This window comes from Castanea sativa, chromosome 5, assembly GCF_040712315.1.
Source record: "Castanea sativa cultivar Marrone di Chiusa Pesio chromosome 5, ASM4071231v1".
NCBI classification, from domain to species: Eukaryota; Viridiplantae; Streptophyta; class Magnoliopsida; order Fagales; family Fagaceae; genus Castanea; species Castanea sativa.
This window is the reverse complement of record NC_134017.1, coordinates 23,545,313-23,566,039: the sequence shown is the minus strand read 5'-3', so window position 1 is coordinate 23,566,039 and position 20,727 is coordinate 23,545,313. Positions and strand designations below refer to the sequence as shown.

The 20,727-nt window shown below is 35.7% G+C and overlaps 1 pseudogene; it reads left to right on the top strand.

The window, feature by feature from the left end:
- Nucleotides 1-9,166: 9,166 nt before the first annotated feature.
- Nucleotides 9,167-11,938, top strand: LOC142637140 (zinc finger BED domain-containing protein RICESLEEPER 2-like; annotated as a pseudogene).
- Nucleotides 11,939-20,727: the final 8,789 nt, after the last annotated feature.

The following is a 20,727-nucleotide window of genomic DNA, read 5'->3' as shown; positions in this document are numbered from 1 at the left end:
GCCAGCAGGAAGGGAGAATTTTAACTCTACACTTTTAAATTAGAAACGTCAGAATGTACTAGTTGAGTTACAAAGTTCTTGACCATGTTATGCCCTTTTATTATAAACAACTTATATTTTACTGCAGAAAATGAAGTCACTTCATCTAGCCTGCACCAAATACTACAAATCCCCAAAAGTTATCCAAAATTATATTTTCATGGCTGAAAAGTAGCATCCTTTATTCTTTTTTTACTAGTGATATATAACGATTAATCCATTGTGAGCTATTTATCCATGTTTTGTGAAGCCATTTGATAGATAAGCTATAAATGTGCTTGCAGGTTGTAAATGACTAAATGGTAGGATTGTTTTTATTATTATTTTTTATTTCTATTATTGAGAAAGAGAATTTCAACCTAAGAAATCCGATAAATGTTATTCGATACAACTAATAATGGGCGTCGCACGAATAATACTGTAAGCTTCTTGTGGGAAAGTTATATAGAATATTCAAAATATTTTAAAGTAATAATATCAAGTAATGTTGCGAAAACATGAAAGAGGTTTTTGTTAAATTAATTATGTAATACAAAATTAAGGGATGAAGAATTTAGGCTATAGAGTAAATTGGAATTAGTTATTATGTGGATTAAAAAGTTGGTTGTTTGTATATTCATAATTTTTGTTACTTTGTTTTAGAAAGTGTCAACCTATGACGTCCACTCTTAATGATAGCTATTTATCATCAGACCAAAACACCAATTAGTTTTTTGTGTAGGTAGGGAGTGAACCTCAGATCTCTTATTCAACCATTAAAGACTTTACCAGTTGGGCTTAATATCATATTAATTTATTTTATATCATATTAATGTTTAGTTGTCTTATGAAAATATCATAGAATTTTATAATAAAATTCCATTAGTATGATATAACTATTTTCATGGAGTGTTTAACCTACGATAATCATACTTCAATAACATAAATATGACATAGATTCTACCGCCCTAAATTATATTTTCGATTGCACTTTGCATCATAAACTTTAGATTTCCATTCAAGTTAATGGCAAACTTAACATCGGTGCAAAGTGTAACAGGGGTCATTGTTTAGGGTGCAAAATGTGCATTCAAAAAGTTTAGGGTGCGATATATAATCTGGAGTATAGTTGAGGGTGATAAAATGTACTATACCCTATAAATGAGAAATTATTTTAATTATAAAGTTGATATATGTATTAACTCTATGTATAACTAGTATTATTTCCGTGCAATGTATGGCTTGATGAAGATTCATATATAAGCTAAATTGTTTTTAAAATAATTAAAACAAAATAATTAAATAAATAGTAATAAAAAATTATATAAAAAAGTAAATAGTTTTAAGGTTTGATTGTTTAAAGGTTGGATGAAAACAATAAGTAAGATGAATTTATTAGATGAAAACATAAGCGTAAGTTTCATCTTGAGAAAAAAAAAGTGAAAACAAATTCAACAACATGGAGTGTATTGTTGTTGACACCCCATTTTTGCAACCTGCATTTAACCTAACATGGAAGGTAAAAGGGTAATTTCACCTTGGAAATAGGCATCTTAATTGTGGCCACTAGATTATTAATTTCATTTCATCAAAATGATCTTGATGTTGTAACAATCAAATTGATTGGCTAGAAGCCTTAAACGGACCATCAGATTGAAAGTTATCGTCAAATCAAGTTTTAAAAGTCGAGATGCACTATCACAAATTGAGTCCAGCTATATGTGATTATGAAAAGTTGATTCCAATTAGTTATAATTATAATCAATTTGAAATTAATGACGTGTCATAATTTGATTGGTTAGGACTACATCTTATGGTAAGGTTGCACACACTTGATTAATTAGATAATCAAATATTAATTATTTAATGAGTAATTTGTGTAATTATTTTTTTAATTGGGGTAGATTTGGAACTTATTAAGCCTGAAATGGAAGTGATTGTAACCTATAAATGTTAATTGGAAACTAATATAGGGCATATTAATGTTAATTATGCTAAAACTATTTTATGACAAATGACCTATGCTCACCTTTTCGTTGATATCTCTCTGAATATTTTGAATTTGTAAGTGAGATTAATTTTTTCAGAAACTAGATATATAAGGCTTCAATTTGAGTACTAGAATAAGACAATTTCGATCAAAATTAAGTAAGGTACGATTGTTTGAATTTGGCTTTGCGAGTTGTTACAGGTAGGGCTATACACAGGTCGAGCCGGGTCGGTTTTTGACCCAACTCGGACTCCACTCGTTGGTGACGGGTGGAGGGTAGAGTAACCTGAAACCGACTGCCTGAAAAATTGGTCGGTTCGGTTTTGGGTGATGGTTAGCATCGGGCGGTTGCGGGAATTTAAAAAAGGCATCGAAATCTAGAAACAAAAGTCGCCAGAATCTGGAAATCTCACCGGAAACTGGACAATCTCGCCGGAACCTGGAAAAATATCACCGAAACCTGGATTTTTTTTTCCTGAAATCTGCATTTTTTTTGGCTAGAAATTGCTGGAATTTAGCCGGATCTGGCTAAATCCCACCAGATCTAGTCGGATCTGGTTGAGATCTCGCTAGATCTGGTCGAGATCTTGCAGGATTTGGCTTGTTTTTGCAGGATTTGGCTGGATTTTTTTGTAACTCAGGTCGGGTTCAGGTTGCTCGGGTTTTGGAGATGCAAACCCACCACTTGACCCGTCGGTGTCGGTTTTTGAGAATGGAAACCCGCCGCTGACTGACTAGACCTTCGGTTCGGGCCGAAATCGGGTTAGCATTAGGCGGTTTGGCCGAGTTGTCAGGCTCCGGTTGGGTCTAGATAGCCGTAGTTACAGGAGCTACATAAAAAACTAAATTCTTAGTCATTTTGCTTGCTCATCACTCCCGCCAACCTCCACATTTAATGTACTAGCTATCTCCAAATATTGAAATAAGGTCTAGGTTCATGATTCTCTTTGATCCTTTGTCAACTCTCATTAAAAATGCACTTTCATTCATATTTTCTCCACCACTACCATATAAACCCCCCTCCTCCATTCCAAAGTACATAGAAACACCCTCTCTTCTCCCTTCTTAAGTTTTAGTGTAATAGAGTAGTCTTGTCATATCTTGGTCTTCCTGAGACTCAAGGTATCGAGTGAGACTCACTCTCCCTCTCCTAGTTCTTCTTCTTTACTCCACCCTTAGGACCTTCACCAAAAGCCTCCTCCTCCGTCATGTGGATCCTACTTGTAGGTATAATCCATTTTCCTAAATTTTTTTCCATGTTTCTATAATGTTAATTTAAGATTAAATCATGCTAGTGATTATTTGAACTATTTGAATATGTTTAAATGTTCTTAAATGTTCATATGTATTCTTCATATGTTCTTTGTTTTTCATCACATGTTCACGCATGACACTAGTTTTGATCTTAAATCCACAACCAAAATATGAAAAACATGTAAGTTTCATAATTCTCTCAAATCCTTGAATCTAGGATATCACCATCCACATACATTTACTAGAATTAATTTTTCAATCGAAATGCAATGATTAATAAATGGAATTAGGGTTTATCACATGCACACTTATTAAATTTAACATGCAAATTGATTTATGATGTATCATATGATATGATATGAATGTTGGCGACTATAGCCTAGAAGACTGGTTTCACTGAGCAAGGTGGGTGCCTAACATCTTCCCATCTTATAACATAGCCACTGAGCTTTGATCAAGGGTTGATAGATCAATGTTTATCCATGTAATTTTTAATTTCTAAATTGTAACTAAGAAATAAAGTGTTAGGACATATGTGGTTCACTTAATAAGAACATATGTCATTCTTTTATGTAATTGGCTAATCCTTTAACAAAACGCACTTTTCTTGTATTTGGGTAGATCTAGGATGTGTTTAATACTTCAAAGAACATGTTGTTCAAGTCTAGTATTAAAGCCATGAAGATTGGACCAAGAAACAAGTGAAGAAAAGGTGTTTACTAAAGTTGGATAGCTGCTCGTAAGCTTCTCGATAGATAGCTATCTATCGAGGTTTAATGAGGCTCGATGGTATCTATCGAGGTTACGAAAATCAGAATTTTCAGATTTGATTTTTTGGCCAGGCTTTTGTATTTGTATAGGGTTTCTTTTCTCACAACCCTAGGCATATATAAGGCTTATTTTAGAGGCCGTCACATAAGAGAAGACAAGGAGAACAATTGTAAAAGGTGACTGAAGCCTTATTCTCTCAAAAAGAAGCTACTGCGTCTTTGCCCCTTAGGGTTTTGTAACCAAGTGCTTCTTGATCTTCATTGTTGATGAAGTGAAGAACTTTGCAACCAACATCTTCTTCTCTAGTTGGTGATTGAAGTCGCGTACTGGGATCCGCGCAATTGGTTAGTCACGTACTGGGATCTGTGCATCAAAGAGTAGTGTTCATATATTGAAGAGTTCAGAAATTCTGAAGTGGTAGAAGGTTTCTATTGTGAGTTCATCTACGGGGATTGTAGAGTCTAGGGATAAAAGTTTTATACTAGATCTGAAACTTCTCTTTATTATAGTGGATTGCTTTTCGGGAAGTTTCCCCCCAGGTTTTTTACTGTAAAACTGATTGGTTTCATTAGTTTTCCTAGGTCATCATATCTTGTCTTATTTATTTTTCCACTGCACTTAGTTTTGACATGATATTGATGCTTGTTTGTTTTAACAAGTTTATGCATGATAAATCTAATTAACAATTTGAGTTTAAAACTTGTTAATTCTATCAACCGGGGTCTAAATTTTCCAACAAGTGATATTAGAGCAAGTACACTCTGATTGGATTAATTTTCTAAGTGTGATCCTTGACTCCCGTTGTCATGGATCGTGGACAATCTCTTTTGATTCCTCCTTTATTTGATGGCACTAATTATGCGTACTGGAAAGTCTGTATAAAAGTGTTTTTGCAGGCTCTAGGTGAACAGGTATGACAAGCTGTTGAAGTTGACTTGATTAAGCCAAAGAAATCGCCTATGAATTGGGATGATGCAACAATCATAGCGGAAAATTTCAACAGTAGGGCCTTGAATGCTTTGTTTTGTGGGGTGACCAATGAGGAATTCAAGAAAATATCATCCACAGAAATTGCCAAGGAAGCATGGACCATTCTTGAGACCACCTATGAAGGTACCAAGGCAGTGAAGACTATGAAGCTTCAAAGACTCACTAGTAGTTTTGAAGAAATAAGGATGGAGGAGGATGAGACCTTTGATGAGTTCTATGTTAAACTCAAGGATATTGTAAATTCTGCCTTCAACCTTGGAGAATTTATAGTAGAATCCAAAATTGTTAGAAAAATCCATAGGTTCTTACTTGAAAGATTCCATGCCAAGATCACTGCCATTGAAGAAGCAAAGGACATTGATCAAATTCCTTCGACTGAGCTTGTAGGGAACCTTCAAACCTATGTGATGGGATTAGGCTCAATGGGAAAAGGTGGAAAGAGTAAAAACTTGGCTCTTAAGGGTATAGAGGAATATATCGAGAACTCTGAAGATGAAGATGAAGATAAGGATGAGGATGAGGATCTAACCTTCATAACTGATGAGATTATCAAGTTTCTTTAGTTTAGGAAAAAGGATAAGGGCAAACCTCCTAGGACATCTAAATCCTCTAATAAGGGTAAGAATGAGAAGCCCCTCATCCAATGCCATGAGTGCAAAAGTTTTGGCCATATGAGGATAGAGTGCCCAAGCTACCTTATGAGTAGGGCTGTCCAGCGGGTAAAAGACCCGATCAACCCGTCCGAATCCGACCGACCCGAGGCCCAACGGGTGGACCCGAAGTCCATGGTGGTTCGGATTCGGGTCCCCCTCTAATAAAATCCGAAAAATCGGTTCGGGTGGCGGGTTAAGGGGTTAAATACCCGCATAATCCGACCCGACCGATAGTTAAGTGAAAAAAAAAAATATATATATATATATATATATATACATGCAGTAGACCCGTGAAGTCTGAAGCTTGGGAAAGTGGGTTGATTGGACTAAACAAAAAAGACTATTTCAGTGACTTGTTTAAGACCTACACGGCAGGTGATGGGACTAAAAGCTGAAGTGGTAAAGCTCCTAAAACCACTTGCTCCCACGGTTTTGAAAATGCCAAACATTGTTTCAAACTTTCAACTTTCCACGCATAGAGAGGCAGAGAGCTGAGAGTCTGAGAGAAGTTCCACCACACAATCTCCTTTACCTTGGTCCTTGAATCCCTGATGAGTCATGGCCTCAAAAAAAAAATCTGCTGAACTTCAAACTCTGATCATTGAAGATTTGGAGCGGCCAAACAGCTACACAAGCACAACACTTCAAATCAAAAAAAAAATTCACTTCCCCATGCCTCTACTCTTAGGGTTTCAAGACTCTACCATGTCCATGGTCCATGGTCCAGTCTCGGCTACACCGGCCTACATAGAGTCACAATCTGTCCATGGTCCTCTCTCGGCTACACTTCACAATGTTCACATCATGAATCTCTTGATTCACTTCCCCATGCCCAAGTCTCGGCTACTCTCTCTTAAGTCTCAAGCTCAACCCTCATCAGACCCATAAGTCTCGGCTACTTCCCCATGCCCAAGTCTCGGCTACTCTCTCTTAACACTTCACAAAGTTCAAATCAAAACCCAAATCAGACCCATACTCGGCTCACTCTCTCTTAAGTCTCAAGCTCAACCCTCATCTCTCTCTTTTATAAATTGGTCAAGTTTGAGTTCTTTTTTCTTTCTGCTTTCTAGTCTCTACTGATTTCAAAATTTGTCTTTATTTTTTGAAACAAACCAAGTCCTTTACTCCTTCCTTTACATCAAACTATCAAAGGTCCAAATTTTTTATAGTTTCTGCACTCCATGCGTCTTCTCAACCTCTCTGTCTCGGCTTCCTAGTCTCAGATCAGGTAATTTTTTTCCCCTTTTCATCCTTCTTTTTCTGTATCTTGTGTTTGTGAATCTGTGATATAGGTTTATGATTTTGTTCAAATGATTTATTTTTTGATATTGTAATAAGAATTATATGAAAAGTAACTAAATGTTATGAATCCGGTTGTGAGTTTTAATTAGAATTATATGAAAAGTAACTTAATTTTTCGGCTCACTCTTTGTTTTTTTTTCTTTGTTATAAAATTTTAACCTTTTAATTACTAGGAATGTGATGGAGTAAAAATATTCGTGCTTTTCAGTCTTGTAGTAAACATGAAAAGTGTGTTTTCACGTTGCATCATATCCCTTGAGGTTTCAAAAAGTTCAAAATAAAAAAGATAACCAAACTCACCCTTAGCATATGAAGTGAGGAATGAGTATGTCCACAACTGATTGGAGCCATCTGACATCTAGTTGTATGGTGAATTTTTTGAATACTCAGGCTAATAGTTAAGTTGAGATCATTTTTGAGGGCCCCAATTCAGCCCTCTACAAAATTTTTGAACCCAATGCCTTTGAAAAATCCTCTGATCCATGAACCTCGCTATTTCTCACTAAACCTCTAAAACACCTGCCTTTCCCATATTCTCTAGCACCCAAAGTGATAAGCTACAATCTTGTTTTTTAATAGGTTGATAGACCACATTCAATACGACTTTCGTTCATCTACAAGTAAAGTCATTATCATCCATTAAATCCTATGGTGATGGTGGGACAACTACCTATGCTACATGGACCTACTCTTTAATTAAATGTTTTTAATTCCTAACACAGCTTATGGTTTTCCTACATGGTTAAATGTTTTTAATCCATTAAATGTTTTTAATTCCTAAGACAGCTTATGGTGATGGTGGGATAGTATCACATACATTTTATTATGGTTTTCCTACATGTTAGACTATAAGTTATTGATAATGACAAAGCTATGGGCTTGTGAAACAATAAGTTCAGTTAGCTTAACAAAATAAAGTCTAGTTAGTTCAATTGTTAAAGTTTTTTTTATACTATAGTACTATTAAAAAAGATAAGCATTTCCCTCTCTAGAAAACACCAAATTTGATTAGCATTTAGCATGCTGAAACAATGAGAAAAACTGGTTTGCATTTAGCAGCACACACCAACATACCATACCAATTAAAGGTGAACTAATTTCTTAAACAACACTATGAAGTAATTTTTGGAATCAAACAGAGATGGATCAGCGCCAACACGCTTTTGGCAATACTGATTTAGCTAGTATGAAGGAATTAGGCAATGTAGACTACAGTACTAAAACCAGAGATAAATCCTAATTGTGTCTGGTTGGAAAATATTTAATTGTTGAAGGGTTCAAATACAGCACAAAAGATTCTTTACAGCTACTTTCTATCTTCACCAACAAAGTTAGCACAGTGATTTCCAACTTGATGTGTATGTTGAAGTTACACTACCTAGCCTCAAAATACTGGAGAAGTGATCAGTAATCAAAGATTAAGCACTAGGAAAGTGAGACATATAAACCGAGCCTATTTGATTTAGAGCCACGTTTTTTAATTTGTCACTAATTAATTTGTCACTATTTATATTTATAAAAAAAAAAAAAAAAAGTTTCAACTTTTAACATTGTATTGATTGGAACTTATTATAACTAATTGATTGTTTGTTGATTTGTTATAACTTTGAGAGTTGAAGGTATGGATTATATGTTGAACAAGTGTTTCATGTGCTTTGTGTTGTGGGGGTTATGGTAGAGAAAGCTTAATTGGGGTAATTTTTTTTGCTTTAGAGGACAAGCTGAGAAGGAGTTTAAGGTTGAAGTTGAAGCAATTGGACGTGTTCAGCATAAGAATTTAGTGAGGTTGCTCGGTCATTGTGCTGAAGGTGCTCATAGGTATTTCGATATTTAGTTACATCCTGTCCCTCTTATCTTTATTGTTTATGGATATAAAAACTTTTGCCAAGGACAATTTCTTTCAAATGCTTATAGTTATATAAGTGCTTAGTTTTGTTTTGAGTCTTAAACATGCATGTAATTTAAAATGAAATCATGAAGTGCTATGTAATATACCTTGATACAGAACACTAAGTGTCAAATGAAATCAATACTTGTGAAGACAATACTTATGCATAATAATATTTCTTATTCTACAAAGGTGTAGTGTATGTGACTTTTCCCTTTTAAGAGGTCAACTACAATGATCTTTCTTAGGAATAGTTTATTATGGTTGTTTTCTAATGCTTAAATTTGATGTCTTTAGGCTATGGAAACCTCTAGTGATGCACCCCCTTCCCAAACAATACCCACTGCCCAAGTTGATCCTACTGTCCAAGCTAAACCTAAGGCCACTCCAACCAGTGCTGAGGCACTTCCACCTAAACCTAAGGATAAAACCAAGGTGTGTGAGGCAGTTGTTGATTGTGGTAGTAATAGGAAAAAGTCTATTGCTTGGGATCATTTTGAAAAAATAAAGATTAGTGAGGGTCAATTTAAGGCTGTTTGCCTTTATTGCAAAAAAAACTTATCGTGCTAATAGTAAGGGACATGGTACTACTAATTTATTGAATCATACACCAAAATGTGTTAAGAACCCTAATAGAGTTTCACTTAAAGGGCAACAAACCTTAGCATTTGAACCCAAGGGGGAAGGGTTTCAGCTTGTAGCATCAGCCTTTACTGTTGAGGCTTCTAGGAAGGCACTTGCTGAAATGATTATAATAGATGAGTTGCCTTTTAGGCTAGTTGAAGGGTATGGGTTTCAAAAATATTCAACAACCTTACAACCTAAGTTGCAAATTAGGGAAATTCCATCTCGTCAAACTGTAGCTAGGGATGTGATTGGCATTTATGGTGTTGAGAGAGAGAAACTAAGGGAAGCCTTGAAAGGTTGTAGGGTGTGCCTTACTACGGACACATGGACTAGTATTCAAAATCTGAATTATATGTCCCTCACATGTCATTTTATTGATGATGATTGGAACTTGCATAAGAGGATTCTGAATTTTTGTCAAGTGGAGGACCATAGGGGGAGACTATAGGTAGGAAGATTGAGATGTGTTTGCATGAGTGGGATGTTGATGGCATATTCACCTTAACAGTTGATAATGCTTCCTCTAATGGCACTACCATTAAATTTTTACAAACAGTAACTAAAGATTGGAAGGGGACTGTTTTAGAACATGAGTTCTTGCACATGAGGTGTTGTGCACATATTCTAAATCTGATTGTGGGAGATGGTTTGAAAGAAATTTATGCGTCCATTGCTAGGGTGCGTGAAGCGGTGAGGTATGTGAAGTCCTCACCAAATAGAAATCAAATTTTTAGGAGTTTTATGGAGAGATTAGGTATTGAGTCCAAGTGTTTACTAAGTCTTGATGTACCTACTAGGTGGAACTCTACCTATCTCATGTTAGATACTGCTGAAAAATTTGAGAAAGTGTTCCTAAGAATGGACTTTGAGGATGATAGCTATTGTTCGTACTTTTTGAACAAGGAAAATAGTGGTGGTTTGGGAGCTCCTTGTGGGGTTGATTTTAAAAATTGTAGGACATTTATGGGTTTCTTGAAACTTTTTTACAATGCAACAAAAAAGTTTTCCGGTTCATTGTATGTTACTTCAAATACCTTCTTTGATGAGATGTTTGTGATTCAAGAGAATATTGCTCATTTAATTAAATCTGAAAATCTTCTCTTGAAAAACATGGCAACTAAAATGGAAGCTAAATTTGAAAAGTACTAGGGGAAAGGGGATAAAATTAATCAGCTTTTGTATGTGGCTGTGGTTCTTGATCCGAGGAAGAAAATGAGGTTTTTGAAGTTTTCTTTTTCTGAAATTTATGGGGAGTCAGTGGCTGATGAGATGGTTGATTTAGTGAGGAAGACCATGGATAGGTTGTATGATGTTTACTCTAGGGTTGATTCACCAAATGGGGTAGTACCAAGTGAGAATGAGAGGACACACATGGAAGGTGATACAATTGGTGGTAGTGATCCATATGCGATGGTTAATTCACGATATGAGCGGTTTTTAGAGGCTGAGAAGTCTGTAGGGTGTAGCAATGAGATTGAAAGATATTTGGCTGAAAATTGTGAGAGTAGAAGGGATGTGAAGTTTGAGATTTTGGGGTGGTGGAAAGCCAATTCAGATAGGTACCAAGTCTTGTCCAAAATGACTAGGGATGTCTTGTTGTACTGTTTCTACAGTTGCTTCTAAATCATCATTTAGTACCGGAGGGCGCATACTTGATCCATTTAGAAGTTCACTCTCCCCTCTCATGGTTCAAAATCTTGTTTGTGCTCAAAACTGGCTGCAAGCCCATGTCCCAATTTCTTTTCGCAAGTCAAAGGACGAGGTTGAGGTCTTGGAGGATGAATTTCATGAATTAGGTAATATGTTCAACTTCCAAACTGCTAGTCTATTAAGTGTTATTAAATGTGTCATATACTTGAGCAAAATTTAATCCATTGTCTCAATTTTTTCTTTTCCAGTTTTAAATCAAGCAACAACAGCAGCAAGTTCTAGTTCCTGCTCAAGCAAAGGTGGTACTCGTACCACCATTAGTATTGATGAATGATCACAGATTGGGTATGTTTCTGCCCTTGTAATTTTTGTTCATATGATCCTTCCCTTTTGGTTATTCTGTAGCTAAATATTTTTTTTCCCGTTGTATTGTAGGAGGAAGGAATGTCGCATTTTGTAAAGGAGGCAGTTTTTTTGGATATATTTTGAAGTTGTTTGGTAGCTTTTCTAATTATACATGAACTTGTCTTGCTTATAAAAAGGAAAACTTAGCATCAGTGTAGGCTTTCCTTTTTATAAGTTATGGACTTGTGAGCTATAGATAATAGAGTAGTTCTTTATTGCTTTAGGAAAGCTTTTTTTGGAAATACTTAATAGTATTTCATAATTGTAACTAATTATATATACTGCTGGGAATATTGCCTAATGCTTTGGTAGTTTACTGCCTTATCTGCTGCCTCAATGGCTTTATATATATATATATATATATATATATATATATATATATATATATATATATATATATATATATATATATGGAATTATGAAGATATGAAGTATTTTTAGTAATGCTGGCTACTGTGTGATTCTGGATATTTGTTTGATGTATAGAATGGTTGGTAGATCTGTGTTTCAGATTGATAGATTGATGAGTAACAGGTGGTAACAATTTGGAAAATATGGAAAATATTTTAGTAACAGGTGTTTTAGATTGGTACTGCCCAGGCCTTAAAGGCTTGGACAATTTGGAAAATATTTGTTATTATGTGTGGATGAGTTTTGGAAAATATGGAAAATATTTTAGTAACAGGTGTTTTAGATTGGTACTGCCCAGGCCTTAAAGGCTTGGACAATTTGGAAAATATTTGTTATTATGTGTGGATGAGTAATAGGTGGTAACAATGCTGCTTAGTATTAATTTGGAAAATATTTGTTATAATTTGGAAAATATTTGTTTGATTGATGCTTAGGTTTATAATGCTGTTGATGTTTAACAGTTCCCAGGATTATTTGTTTGATTGATGCCTAGGTTTATAATGCTATTGATGTTTTAACAGTTCCCAGGTTTTACTTTTGTATATTTTTGTTCACAAATGCAATACTGTTCTGGCCAAATTCATACAGAGGAGTATAAATCTGGAGTTTTGGTCAATAATTGAAGGCCCAATTTAAAAGAAATTAAGTAAAAAGCTGGCCCAATCTATTAATTTCTTGAAAAGCCCAATAATTTTTTCCAAAAAGGCCCAAAAAAATTGAATCCAATAAAAAGGCTAAAATTGATCCAACCCGCCAATCCGATGAATCCGACCCGTTTCAACCGATGATCCGACCCGGTGGATTTAACCACTATTTTCGTTGGTTGCGGGCCAATTTTTCAGTGACCCGTCTCCATCGGGTCGAGTGCGGGTTGGGCCCAAACCCGGGCTGACTCGACCCGTGGACAGCCCTACTTATGAGGGAAAAGACCAATAAGTCAGAAGATAAAGGGTTGGTTGCTACTTGGAGTGACATCGAGAATGACTCTTCTGATGAGTATGTGGATGAATGTAGGCACGTTATGGCCTTTGCTGCTTTAACTGACAAGGTGATTGTGGAGAGTGCTAGTGACAGTGACGATTTTTCTGATGAAGTACCCAAGAAGTTGACCCTTCAAGAAGCCTATGATAAGCTATGCACTAAATTCATAAAATCTGAAAAGACTTCTCATCTTTGTAAAAAGGAGATTAATGAGGTAAAAACTGAAAATGCTGATTTGTTAGTTAAACTAGATGAGACTACAAGGTTAGTTGAGACTCTCATTGTGGAGAACACCTCATTAGAAGAGAAGGTCAAGAATCTCGAGGTTAAGCTTAGTCAAGCTAGAACTCAAATAGAGAGGATGTCTAGTGCAAAGCTTGAAGAGGTCTTGAGTGCTCAAAAGCCTAGTTCTGATGATACTGGCTTAGGATATGCTGTCTCCTCTGGCCCCTCCTTTTCCAAGGCTTCTGGATCAAGGACTGTCATTATGCCCCAATCCGAGATTGGTAATAAAGGTATGAAATCCAAAACTGTTTTAGCTAATTCTAAATCCTTTATTAGACCTCATGTTTGTCACCATTGTGGTGTTTCTAGACAAATTCGTCCTAATTGCTTTAAGTTGTATCCTTAAAAGCAAGTGTCCAAATGGTCACAGGTTTCCTCTCAAGAACCTACACCTTTGTTTGGAGAGTTATTAAAAGTCTTGAGCTTTTTAACTCAATTTCAGGAGAATCTTAATTCTTCTATGTCCTTTAGTAGAAATATTAGGACACGTGTCTTTTCATCTTCACGGCCAAAGACTCATACTGTGTGGGTGAGAAAGGAGCCTAAGACTTATGTGTCTTTTCTGTTTGTCCTTTGCTTTAATTCTTTCTATCTAAAGTAGGACTCTCTTTGCTTGATTTCTTATCTGCTTTTGGAATCATGGTTTCATGTATCTGCATCTTTCTATCATGCTTTCATGCATTTGCATCTTTCTTTCATGCTTTCTTATGTCTGTCTATTTTTGTTTGGTTGTTTAGCTTTTATTTTGTTTTACTTTCAAAATAAAAATTTGAGAAAAATCAGAAAAATACAAAAACAGTGTGTGTATGTGTACATCGGTTCTTGTGAACCTTAAAATGACCTTCGAAACAGAGTTTTCTAAACTTTGTATCTCTTGTAGCTTAGATGAGCATCTCTATGCACAACTAAGCAAGTGAGCTTTGTAGCTCTTTGTTTGTGATGAGTAAGGTTAAGTGATCTCTTGAACTTAACACTCGTATCACTTTTTTTGACGGGTAGGACTAGAAAATCCTAAGAGAAAGGCATAAATAACCATCTCACCACTGTTACCCACCAATCATAATATGACATTTGTATGCTTCGGCATAGCAAAAGTAAAATGTCAATGATATCTGTATGCTTCAACATAGCAAAAGTGCAATGTCAGAAGCTTACCATAATTGGGTATTTCTTTTCTCTCTTTTATATACCCATGCATGGTTTGCTTAATAAAAAGAAAATATGCAAAGAAAATAAAAGCAAAAAGATAAAAAAAAAAATGCTTTAAATATGATTGCAAGCATGTTTTCTAGGAGACGTGGGAGTTATAGGATATACCTCAAAGGTGATAGTCCTCATCAAACAGTTATGATTGTGTGTGAGTTAAAGTGATTTTCTCATATCTCAAATTGTCATAACATAGAGACACTTATACAATCTTGCGATGTTTTCACACACAACACGAAAATTTCTTTGCTACTTTTGATACATGTGCAGGTACAATGTGTTTGGCCATCACAAGGTTTACATGTGTTGATGTATGCTCACTAAACTGTCTTAACTTATTTTTGAAATATAAAATTGGTTAGGCTTGTTTAGTGTGTGTGTGTGTTTTTGGGATCTCAAATGCTTAACTTTTTGTTGTATGAGAGATGTTTTGAGAAATTAAAATGTTGGTTAGATCTTTGGCTGAGTTGCATGTTTGATTGCATTCATATCTGTGTTTTTCCTTTCTTGAAATACTGTTTTTAAGCCATCTCGACATCTTCTCGACACCTCTCAACACCTGGCTTATCTGTCGAGCTCTTATGTTGCATCTTATCGCAATCTCGACACCTCTCGATAGCTAGGTGGATCGATCGAGATATCTTCTGTCTCCTCGATAACTTCTCCATAGCTGTTCATTCCATCGAGGTATGCTTGATAGCTTCTCGACACCTCTCGATCTATCAAGATCCTCTGCATGCATTGTTTTTCACATATTTTGCATGTTTCTTTTATCTTTTCATCCATAGCATCTTGGTTCATTACATTCATGCATTTTTATGGATTCTATGTACCTCCTTGATCATTTTTGATCATCTTTATGTTTCTCAAGTGAAGCTTTTTAGCTTCCTGTACCCGTTGTCAATCGTGACAAAAAGGGGGAGAAATTGGATAAATTTTGGTTTCTTTCTTTAAGATTCTACAAGTTAGGGGGAGAAATACATTTCTTTGTAAGGGGAAGATGTGTTTCATCTGGTTAGGGGGAGTGTTTACCTCCTTGTTGTTGTAGGAGCTACTTTTAGCTTCTTGTTCTTGTACCTAGGTCTTGTGACCATGTTTACATACACTGTGCTTATATATATGTGATGATGTATGTTTTCTTCACCTACCTCTACATGTGTTGTTTCTTTTATCTCTTTATACACATGATGCTTTATTTGTATGTAATCTATTATTTCTGTTTCACACTAAGATGCCTTGGTGAGTTTTTGTTTAAAGTGTTTCAGAAATACAGGTTGTTAAAGTCTTCCATGTCATGAACTCTCTTCTTGCAAAGTTTTTCAAGAGTTTGTGTTAGGGTAGATTTTATTGTATTCAACAAGTGAGTATGAGTTGAGTGATTTATGATTTCTCTCATATGTTCATTTGTTTGTTGTGGTTTTGTCACGGATTGCTAAGTATGGAGATTGTTAGGACATATGTGGTTCACTTAATAAGAACATATGTCATTCTTTTATGTAATTGACTAATCCTTTGATAAAACGTACTTTACTTGTATTTGGATAGATCTAGGATGTGTTTAATACTTCAAAGAACATGCTGTTCAAGTCTAGTATTAAAGCCATGAAGATTGGACCAAGAACCAAGTGAAGAAAAGGTGTTTACTAAAGCTGGACACCTACTGGACACCTGCTGGACAGCTTCTCGACAGATAGCTATCTATCGAGGTTTAATGAGGCTCGACAGATGCTATCTATTAAGGTATCTATCAAGGTTACGGAAATCAGAATTTTCAGTTATGATTTTTGGGCCAGGCTTTTGTATTTGTATAGGGTTTCTTTTCTCACAACCCTAGGCATATATAAGGCTTATTTTAGAGGCCGTCACATAAGAGAATACAAGGAGAAAAATTGCAAAAGGTGATCGAAACCTTATTCTCTAAAAAAGAAGCTACTGCGTCTTTGCGCCTTAGGGTTTTGTAACCAAGTGCTTCTTGATCTTCATTGTTGATGAAGGAAAGAACTTTGCAATCAACATCTTCTTCTCTAATTGGTGATTGAAGTCACGTACTGGGATCCGCGCAATTGGTTAGTCACGTACTGGGATCCATGCATCAAAGAGTGGCATTCATATATTGAAGAGTTCAGAGGTTCTGAAGCAGTAGAAGGTTTCTATTGTGAGTTCATCTACAAGGATTGTAGAGTCTAGGAACAAAGGTTTTGTATTAGATTTGAAACTTCTCTTTACTATAGTGGATTACTTTTTGGAAAGGTTTCCCCCAAGTTTTTTACTGTGAAATAGGTTGGTTTCATTGGTTTTCCTAGGTCATCATATCTTGTCTTATTTATTGGTTTCCCCCCATGATATTGATGCTTGTTTGTTTTAACAAGTTTATGCATAATAAATATAATTAACAACTTGGGTTTAAAACTTGTTAATTCTATCAACCGGGGTCTAAATTTCCCAACATAAAGCCACGTACTTTATCAAATAATGTATATAGGACCAAAGTCATGTAATTTCTTATGATCAATCTAAATTCAATTTTGAATTAATAAAATGCTGAATTTTTCAATTATGATTTTCTAATTTTTCCCAGTTTTTAAAAAAGTGGTGACTCCATTGTGTATGTGCAAGTTAGATTTGAGCTTATTAACAATACATCTACATGAGAAAGCTCGAAAAGATGCAAGCTTTGACATGACACTCAAACAAGAAATAAAGAAAGTGATGGTAGGACATGAAAAAAATGCACATTTAGAAAAGAAGAAGAAGTTGATTATTAAAACAACACAGGATGTACATGGAAAACCCTAGAGAAGGGATAAAAAACCACGATTTGAGCAAGAACATAACATTCTTGCTCAACTCAGCTTGTATTATGTATGAAAAAGAGATCAGTTTACCATGAAGTTGCCTTTCTTTCTTACCAACTCTCCACTTTCATCTAAAAATATCTACTTGGGTTCTTGCCCTAATAGCACATTTGTATGTTCCTCTTATACTCTGAGGAATATGGCTAAGTACAAAGGACAGGTGTCAAGTCATCATATTCTTTCTTTTGGATCTTTTCACAACTGTGATATTATCTGCTGACTAAGGGATAAGAACTGCGCCAACGTGGCACTAGGACTTGTAGGTAGGTAGCTTTGCCACTGTTTAGGAGACAAGTCTTGGTCATCAAGAAGGACATCAAGAATACTGTGATCGGTACACGTGTCTCCAAGGTGACTCATTGTGCATTCAACTAATAAGGGGTGTCCTCATAGCCTTTAACCTTGAAAAATCACTGTCCCTTTTTAGTGATTGCTTGAGTATGGTGTCAGATGTAAATCTCACGTCCTTCCCAATGCAGTCAAGCCTTTAGTACTGACCAAGACAAAATCTCTTGGCCAACACCTACTCTCCCTTCCCTCACAACTGCTCCACATGTAGAGTCCAGATTCAACCACTTACGCATTCTCCCATGTCTTAGTGGTGTTATGTACATTAGCCTCCTGATTGTCAATGGCATTTAATGGCAAAGACCTTTGACAGTCACATTGGTTCAGGCATTAACACTCCAGTAATCATGCCCTATAACATTCAAAATGAACACGTGTCTCAAAAGGGTGCTTCTAGTTGTTTTGGCACCTCTTCATTTCTTGCGTTTTAGCAGACATACATTACTCCTCATAAATGTCATGTCTCTTCACTTAACTGTAGTTAGGGATTGAAATAGGGAATGTTTCTTCTTCAACCTTTATTCCTTTTGTATCTTTCTAATTTTTCTTCCAAAAAAAACTTTAACCCCCATGAAAATGTCAAACTTTGATTCTGATGGTTCCAACTCCCCACAGTACTCCTCAAGCTCTTTTAAGAGTGCTCCCAATGATCATACTCCTTCCCCACCACCAAGCTTCGTGCACCCTCCTCTCCCTTTCTCCCTTTTCCCATTCACCTTTTACCTTTCCAAGTCTTCATTCCCGAGGAGGTTGCTCCTTTTGGCAAACAGACATTACTCCTCATAAATGTCATGTCTCTTCACTTAACTGCAGTTGGGGATTTAAATAGGGAATATTTCTTCTTCAACCTTGATTCCTTTTGTATCTTTCTGATTATTCTTCCATAAAAACTTTCACCTCCACAAAAATGTCAAACTCTGATTCTGATGGTTCCAACTCCTTACAGCACTCCTCAAGCTCTTTTGAGAGTGCTTCCAATGATCATACTCCTTCCCTACCACCAAACTCCGTGAACCCTCCTCTCCCTTTTCCCATTCAGCCTTTACCTCCTCAAGTCTTCATTCCTGAGGACGTTGGTGAAAGAAAAATTCTGGTTTTGTATCTCATACAAAACACATAGCGGAAGCAACGAACAAGGATCTATTTCATTCATAATTGATAACATGCGCTATGTAAATTTCAGAATTTAAGAACAAGATAGCGTACCTTGGTGTGAAGAAATTCAAAACAAAGATTAGAAGCACTTGGGAACACTTTTAATCTTCACTCCAATTCCACTTTACGCCCAAGATGTGTGGTCTCTCAATCAGTTTTCAAGGGAGAATGAAAGTGTGTCTCATACTCTCTCACACACCGTTTTTTTTTTTCCTTACTGATCTAAAAAAAATTCTATATGTTTCTCCCTTTATAACTAACTGATTATCTAATTGGGTTAGCCTATTGGGCCTTTCCAATTGGGCTTTAGTGTGTGGCTTGGAGTGGGACCAAAAGGGACCAATAAGACACTAGCTCCAATGGGCCTTGGGCTTTTCTGTCAACTCTTGACAAGTCCAAAATTACCATTAATTATATTTAATACCACTATATAAATATAATTGCACTCTAGGCCTTATTAATAAATTATATCCCAAGACTTTTTTATACATGCAACTCCTTCATAAAATATTCGTAGTAACACAAAGTCATAAATGTAGACTATCACTTTGTAAATTACTACATCTTATCCTTGAGTACCTGGTTTAATCCTTTAAAATTATTCATTATATATTTATGAAATCCAATTTCATAAATATATACTTTAGTAATTTCTTACTAAAGTGGTTAGGCCTAACTCTTTGAATAACTGAACCCATTAAACTTATCTCACGGGAATATTTTATATCTCCATCAAGAGACTATGAATTCCATCTTAAGAATATATGTTCCATCAACACTAAATGTGGCTGCTCAACATACTGAGGTTTTGACCGTCACTTTAGATCTCACTCCTGATATATCAAAGCAACCCACACCTCATGAGCAGATCCATTATTCTCTCAGGATTAAGAGTTCATGCAAATAGAAGTCGTGAGATTTATTATTCATTTGACAGTCGTTAGGAGAATAATAAATGTCACAGCGGTCCTGTTCAATATGTCTTAACTCTTAAAACATATCAACATATCAACTAGAAGTCTCCACTTCCATGATCAAGACAAATCATCTTAGTTGATACGTTATAGTCTTCGCAGATGAAATGCCTAATTTCATCACCGACTACGAACTATAAATTCTGAGTTTACAAAGAACTTGTAATTTACATCTTCTGTGACTTTTCACATAAATCACATACAATGCATCTCATGGACTATATGTTAATGTCCCATATTCATGTTACCATTATTTTAGATAATAATAAAACAACTTTATCAATCACAATATTAAGTCATACATCATGTCATACATAATGTCATACATAATATCATACATAGCATCATACAATAGGATTTAAGGGCACTAATCCTAACAGTTGGTCCTTTTGACTAGAGCGATGAGGTGGAGGAAAACTTCGAGGAACTTCGATTGAGGGTTGAAGAGGAAGCTGAGGAGGCAACGACTAGTGCATTCTTGGATGCTCCCACTCGCCATAGGAGAAGGCGAAGGCTTGGTTGTTCAAGCTTGAAGTCTAGCATTTCAGGGCTTTCTAACTCCAAGGAGGCAAATTCCTCAGATAGCTATTCTAAAGGCTCTTTTGATGGCTCCAACTTGAAGGATGATGAAGGCAAAGAGGAGGAGAAAGAAGAGGATGATGATAATGATGAAGAGGAGATGGAGTTTCTAGCTCAGGATTATTCCTAGGACTCTGGGGATGACACGGATACCTATGCGCCAAGGTCTCCTTAAGTTGCTCATTGTTGAACCTACTGCTATTTCTTTTTTTTTTTTTTAATTTTTTTTTTATTGTTGTTGTTTTGTTTATTTCTTTTTTATTAGGTTTGTTTTGTTTAGCCAATCTTTTGGTTTAAGTTGTTAAAAAAAAACTTTATCTTTCTTATTTTGGGTATAAATTTTTCTGTTCTCTTTTGTAGTTAGAAAAGAGGTGATAGGGCATAA